Genomic DNA, 8526 nt, shown 5'->3' on the forward strand with positions numbered 1-8526 from the left:
CTTCTTCATTCTTCATTGTTCATTCATTATTGATCATTGATCCTTGTTCATTTTTCATCCTTCATTCTACAATGCTCATTGATCCTTGTTCATTCTTCATCGTTCATTGTTCATTGATCATTGATTCTTGTTCATTCTTCATCGTTCATTGTTCAATGATCATTAATCCTTGTTCATTCTTCATCGTTAATTCTTCAATGATCATTGAACCTTGTTCATACTTCATCGTTCATTCTTCATTGATCATTGATCCTTGTTCATTATTAATCGTTCATTCTTCATTGATCATTGATCCTTGTTCATTCTTCATAGTTCATTCTTCAATGATCATTGATCCGTGTTCATACTTCATCGTTCATTCTTCATTGATCATTGATCCTTGTTCATTATTAATCGTTCATTCTTCATTGATCATTGATCCTTGTTCATTATTAATCGTTCATTCTTCATTGATCATTGATCCTTGTTCATTCTTCATCGTTCATTCTTCATTGATCATTGATCCGTGTTCATTCTTCATTATTCATTCTTCAATGATCATTGATCCTTGTTCATTCTTCATCGCTCATTCATTATTGATTATTGATCCTTGTTCATTTTACATCGTTCATTCTACAATGCTCATTGATCCTTGTACATTCTTCATCGTTCATCGTTCCTTGATCATTGATTGTTGTTCATTCTTCATCGTTCATTGTTCAATGTTCATTAATCCTTGTTCATTCTTCATCGTTCATTCTTCAATGATCATTGAACCTTGTTCATACTTCATCGTTCATTCTTCATTGATCATTAATCCTTGTTCATTATTAATCGTTCATTCTTCATTGATCATTGATCCTTGTTCATTCTTCATCGTTCATTCTTCATTGATCATTGATCCGTGTTCATTCTTCATTTTTCATTCTTCAATGATCATTGATCCTTGTTCATTCTTCATTGTTCACTCATTATTGATCATTGATCCTTGTTCATTTTTCATCGTTCATTCTACAATGCTCTTTGATCCTTGTTCATTCTTCATCGTTGATTGTTCATTGATCATTGATTCTTGTTCATTCTTTATCGTTCATTATTCAATGATCATTAATCCTTGTTCATTCTTCATTATTCATTCTTCAATGATCATTGATCCTTGTTAATCCTTCATCGTTCATTCATTATTGATCATTGATCCTTGTTCATTCTTCATCGTTTATTGTTTATTGATCATTGATTCTTGTTCATTCTTCATCGTTCATTGTTCAATGATCATTAATCCTTGTCCATTCTTCATCGTTCATTCTTCAATGATCATTGAACCTTGTTCATACTTCATCGTTCATTCTTCATTGATCATTGATCCTTGTTCATTATTATATCGTTCATTCTTCATTGATCATTGATCCTTGTTTATTCTTCATCGTTCATTCTTCGTTGATCATTGATCCGTGTTCATTCTTCATTATTCATTCTTCAATGATCATTGATCCTTGTTCATTCTTCATCGTTCATTCATTATTGATCATTGATCCATGTTCATTTTACATCGTTCATTCTACAATGCTCATTGATCCTTGTTTATTCTTCATCGTTCATTGTTCATTGATCATTGATTCTTGTTCATTCTTCATCGTTCATTGTTCAATGATCATTAATCCTTGTTCATTCTTCATCGTTCATTCTTCAATGATCATTGAACCATGTTAATACTTCATCGTTCATTCTTCATTGATCATTGATCCTTGTTCATTATTAATCGTTCATTCTTCATCGATCATTGATCCTTGTTCATTCTTCATCGTTCATTCTTCATTGAACATTGATCCGTGTTCATTCTTCATTATTCATTCCTCAATGATCATTGATCCTTGTTCATTCTTCATCGTTCATTCATTATTGATCATTGATCCTTGTTCATTTTACATCGTTCATTCTACAATGCTCATTGATCCTTGTTTATTCTTCATCGTTCATTGTTCATTGATCATTGATTCTTGTTCATTCTTCATCGTTCTTTGTTCAATGATCATTAATCCTTGTTCATTCTTCATCGTTCATTCTTCAATGATCATTCCTTGTTCATACTTCATCGTTCATTCTTCATTGATCATTGATCCTTGTTCATTATTAATCGTTCATTCTTCATTGATCATTGATCCTTGTTCATTCTTCATCGTTCATTCTTCATTGATCATTGATCCGTGTTCATTCTTCATTATTCATTCTTCAATGATCATTGATCCTTGTTCATTCTTCATCGTTCATTCATTATTGATCATTGATGCTTGTTCATTTTACATCGTTCATTCTACAATGCTCATTGATCCTTGTTCATTCTTCATCGTTTATTGTTCATTGATCATTGATTCTTGTTCATTCTTCATCGTTCATTGTTCAATGATCATTAATCCTTGTTCATTCTTCATCGTTCATTCTTCAATGATCATTGAACCTTGTTCATACTTCATCGTTCATTCTTCATTTATCATTGATCCTTGTTCATTATTAATCGTTCATTCTTCATTGATCATTGATCCTTGTTCATTCTTCATAGTTCATTCTTCATTGATCATTGATCCGTGTTCATTCTTCATTTTTCATTCTTCAATGATCATTGATCCTTGTTCATTCTTCATTGTTCATTCATTATTGATCATTGATCCTTGTTCATTATTCATCGTTCATTCTACAATGCTCATTGATCCTTGTTTATTCTTCATCGTTCATTGTTCATTGATCATTGATTCTTGTTCATTCTTCATCGTTCATTGTTCAATGATCATTAATCCTTGTTCATTCTTCATCGTTCATTCTTCAATGATCATTGAACCTTGTTCATACTTCATCGTTCATTCTTGATTGATCATTGATCCTTGTTCATTATTAATCGTTCATTCTTCATTGATCATTGATCCTTGTTCATTCTTCATCGTTTATTCTTCATTGATCATTGATCCGTGTTCATTCTTCATTTTTCATTCTTCAATGATCATTGATCCTTGTTCATTCTTCATTGTTCATTCATTATTGATCATTGATCCTTGTTCATTATTCATCGTTCATTCTACAATGCTCTTTGATCCTTGTTCATTCTTCATCGTTCATTATTCATTGATCATTGATTCTTGTTCATTTTTCATCGTTCATTGTTCAATGATCATTGATCCTTATTCATTCTTCATCGTTCATTCTTCAATGATCATTGAACCTTGTTCATACTTCATCGTTCATTCTTCATTGATCATTGATCCTTGTTCATTATTAATCGTTCATTCTTCATTGATCAGTGATCCTTGTTCATTCTTCATAGTTCATTCTTCATTGATCATTGATCCGTGTTCATTCTTCATTTTTCATTCTTCAATGATCATTGATCCTTGTTCATTCTTCATTGTTCATTTATTATTGATCATTGATCCTTGTTCATTATTCATCGTTCATTCTACAATGCTCTTTGATCCTTGTTCATTCTTCATCGTTCATTGTTCATTGATCATTGATTCTTCTTCATTCTTCATCGTTCATTGTTCAATGATCATTGATCCTTGTTCATTCTTCATCGTTCATTGTTCATTGATCATTGATTCTTGTTCATTCTTCATCGTTCATTGTTCAATGATCATTGATCCTTGTTCATTCTTCATCGTTCATTCTTCAATGATCATTGATCCTTGTTCATACTTCATCGTTCATTCTTCAATGATCATTGATCCTTGTTCATTATTAATCGTTCATTCTTTATTCTTCATTGATCATTGGTCCTTGTTCATTATTAATCGTTCATTCTTCATTGATCATTGATCCTTGTTCATTCTTCATCGTTCATTCTTCATTGATCATTGATCCGTGTTCATTCTTCATTATTCATTCTTCAATGATCATTGATCCTTGTTCATTCTTCATCGTTCATTCATTATTGATCATTGATCCTTGTTCATTTTACATCGTTCATTCTACAATGCACATTGATCCTTGTTCATTCTTCATCGTTCATTGTTCATTGATCATTGATTCTTGTTCATTCTTCATTGTTCATTGTTCAATGATCATTAATCGTTGTTCATTCTTCATCATTCATTCTTCAATGATCATTAAACCTTGTTCATACTTCATCGTTCATTCTTCATTGATCATTGATCCTTGTTCATTATTAATCGTTCATTCTTCATTGATCATTGATCCTAGTTTATTCTTCATCGTTCATTCTTCGTTGATCATTGATCAGTGTTCATTCTTCATTTTTCATTCTTCAATGATCATTGATCCTTCTTCATTCTTCATTGTTCATTCATTATTGATCATTGATCCTTGTTCATTTTTCATCCTTCATTCTACAATGCTCATTGATCCTTGTTCATTCTTCATCGTTCATTGTTCATTGATCATTGATTCTTGTTCATTCTTCATCGTTCATTGTTCAATGATCATTAATCCTTGTTCATTCTTCATCGTTAATTCTTCAATGATCATTGAACCTTGTTCATACTTCATCGTTCATTCTTCATTGATCATTGATCCTTGTTCATTATTAATCGTTCATTCTTCATTGATCATTGATCCTTGTTCATTCTTCATAGTTCATTCTTCAATGATCATTGATCCGTGTTCATACTTCATCGTTCATTCTTCATTGATCATTGATCCTTGTTCATTATTAATCGTTCATTCTTCATTGATCATTGATCCTTGTTCATTATTAATCGTTCATTCTTCATTGATCATTGATCCTTGTTCATTCTTCATCGTTCATTCTTCATTGATCATTGATCCGTGTTCATTCTTCATTATTCATTCTTCAATGATCATTGATCCTTGTTCATTCTTCATCGCTCATTCATTATTGATTATTGATCCTTGTTCATTTTACATCGTTCATTCTACAATGCTCATTGATCCTTGTACATTCTTCATCGTTCATCGTTCCTTGATCATTGATTGTTGTTCATTCTTCATCGTTCATTGTTCAATGTTCATTAATCCTTGTTCATTCTTCATCGTTCATTCTTCAATGATCATTGAACCTTGTTCATACTTCATCGTTCATTCTTCATTGATCATTAATCCTTGTTCATTATTAATCGTTCATTCTTCATTGATCATTGATCCTTGTTCATTCTTCATCGTTCATTCTTCATTGATCATTGATCCGTGTTCATTCTTCATTTTTCATTCTTCAATGATCATTGATCCTTGTTCATTCTTCATTGTTCACTCATTATTGATCATTGATCCTTGTTCATTTTTCATCGTTCATTCTACAATGCTCTTTGATCCTTGTTCATTCTTCATCGTTGATTGTTCATTGATCATTGATTCTTGTTCATTCTTTATCGTTCATTATTCAATGATCATTAATCCTTGTTCATTCTTCATTATTCATTCTTCAATGATCATTGATCCTTGTTAATCCTTCATCGTTCATTCATTATTGATCATTGATCCTTGTTCATTCTTCATCGTTTATTGTTTATTGATCATTGATTCTTGTTCATTCTTCATCGTTCATTGTTCAATGATCATTAATCCTTGTCCATTCTTCATCGTTCATTCTTCAATGATCATTGAACCTTGTTCATACTTCATCGTTCATTCTTCATTGATCATTGATCCTTGTTCATTATTATATCGTTCATTCTTCATTGATCATTGATCCTTGTTTATTCTTCATCGTTCATTCTTCGTTGATCATTGATCCGTGTTCATTCTTCATTATTCATTCTTCAATGATCATTGATCCTTGTTCATTCTTCATCGTTCATTCATTATTGATCATTGATCCATGTTCATTTTACATCGTTCATTCTACAATGCTCATTGATCCTTGTTTATTCTTCATCGTTCATTGTTCATTGATCATTGATTCTTGTTCATTCTTCATCGTTCATTGTTCAATGATCATTAATCCTTGTTCATTCTTCATCGTTCATTCTTCAATGATCATTGAACCATGTTAATACTTCATCGTTCATTCTTCATTGATCATTGATCCTTGTTCATTATTAATCGTTCATTCTTCATCGATCATTGATCCTTGTTCATTCTTCATCGTTCATTCTTCATTGAACATTGATCCGTGTTCATTCTTCATTATTCATTCCTCAATGATCATTGATCCTTGTTCATTCTTCATCGTTCATTCATTATTGATCATTGATCCTTGTTCATTTTACATCGTTCATTCTACAATGCTCATTGATCCTTGTTTATTCTTCATCGTTCATTGTTCATTGATCATTGATTCTTGTTCATTCTTCATCGTTCTTTGTTCAATGATCATTAATCCTTGTTCATTCTTCATCGTTCATTCTTCAATGATCATTCCTTGTTCATACTTCATCGTTCATTCTTCATTGATCATTGATCCTTGTTCATTATTAATCGTTCATTCTTCATTGATCATTGATCCTTGTTCATTCTTCATCGTTCATTCTTCATTGATCATTGATCCGTGTTCATTCTTCATTATTCATTCTTCAATGATCATTGATCCTTGTTCATTCTTCATCGTTCATTCATTATTGATCATTGATGCTTGTTCATTTTACATCGTTCATTCTACAATGCTCATTGATCCTTGTTCATTCTTCATCGTTTATTGTTCATTGATCATTGATTCTTGTTCATTCTTCATCGTTCATTGTTCAATGATCATTAATCCTTGTTCATTCTTCATCGTTCATTCTTCAATGATCATTGAACCTTGTTCATACTTCATCGTTCATTCTTCATTTATCATTGATCCTTGTTCATTATTAATCGTTCATTCTTCATTGATCATTGATCCTTGTTCATTCTTCATAGTTCATTCTTCATTGATCATTGATCCGTGTTCATTCTTCATTTTTCATTCTTCAATGATCATTGATCCTTGTTCATTCTTCATTGTTCATTCATTATTGATCATTGATCCTTGTTCATTATTCATCGTTCATTCTACAATGCTCATTGATCCTTGTTTATTCTTCATCGTTCATTGTTCATTGATCATTGATTCTTGTTCATTCTTCATCGTTCATTGTTCAATGATCATTAATCCTTGTTCATTCTTCATCGTTCATTCTTCAATGATCATTGAACCTTGTTCATACTTCATCGTTCATTCTTGATTGATCATTGATCCTTGTTCATTATTAATCGTTCATTCTTCATTGATCATTGATCCTTGTTCATTCTTCATCGTTTATTCTTCATTGATCATTGATCCGTGTTCATTCTTCATTTTTCATTCTTCAATGATCATTGATCCTTGTTCATTCTTCATTGTTCATTCATTATTGATCATTGATCCTTGTTCATTATTCATCGTTCATTCTACAATGCTGTTTGATCCTTGTTCATTCTTCATCGTTCATTATTCATTGATCATTGATTCTTGTTCATTTTTCATCGTTCATTGTTCAATGATCATTGATCCTTATTCATTCTTCATCGTTCATTCTTCAATGATCATTGAACCTTGTTCATACTTCATCGTTCATTCTTCATTGATCATTGATCCTTGTTCATTATTAATCGTTCATTCTTCATTGATCAGTGATCCTTGTTCATTCTTCATAGTTCATTCTTCATTGATCATTGATCCGTGTTCATTCTTCATTTTTCATTCTTCAATGATCATTGATCCTTGTTCATTCTTCATTGTTCATTTATTATTGATCATTGATCCTTGTTCATTATTCATCGTTCATTCTACAATGCTCTTTGATCCTTGTTCATTCTTCATCGTTCATTGTTCATTGATCATTGATTCTTCTTCATTCTTCATCGTTCATTGTTCAATGATCATTGATCCTTGTTCATTCTTCATCGTTCATTGTTCATTGATCATTGATTCTTGTTCATTCTTCATCGTTCATTGTTCAATGATCATTGATCCTTGTTCATTCTTCATCGTTCATTCTTCAATGATCATTGATCCTTGTTCATACTTCATCGTTCATTCTTCAATGATCATTGATCCTTGTTCATTATTAATCGTTCATTCTTTATTCTTCATTGATCATTGGTCCTTGTTCATTCTTCATCGTTTATTCTTCATTGATCATTGATCCGTGTTCATTCTTCATTATTCATTCTTCAATGATCTTTGATCCTTGTTCATTCTTCATCGTTCATTCATTATTGATCATTGATCCTTGTTCATTTTACATCGTTCATTCTACATGCTCATTGATCCTTGTTTATTCTTCATCGTTCATTGTTCATTGATCATTGATTCTTGTTCATTCTTCATCGTTCATTGTTCAATGATCATTAATCCTTGTTCATTCTTCATCGTTCATTCTTCAATGATCATTCCTTGTTCATACTTCATCGTTCATTCTTCATTGATCATTGATCCTTGTTCATTATTAATCGTTCATTCTTCATTGATCATTGATCCTTGTTCATTCTTCATCGTTCATGCTTCATTGATCATTGATCAGTGTTCATTCTTCATTATTCATTCTTCAATGATCATTGATCCTTGTTCATTCTTCATCGTTCATTCATTATTGATCATTGATGCTTGTTCATTTTACATCGTTCATTCTACAATGCTCA

Source organism: Amaranthus tricolor, chromosome 8 (genome assembly GCF_026212465.1).
Source record: "Amaranthus tricolor cultivar Red isolate AtriRed21 chromosome 8, ASM2621246v1, whole genome shotgun sequence".
Classification (NCBI taxonomy): domain Eukaryota; kingdom Viridiplantae; phylum Streptophyta; class Magnoliopsida; order Caryophyllales; family Amaranthaceae; genus Amaranthus; species Amaranthus tricolor.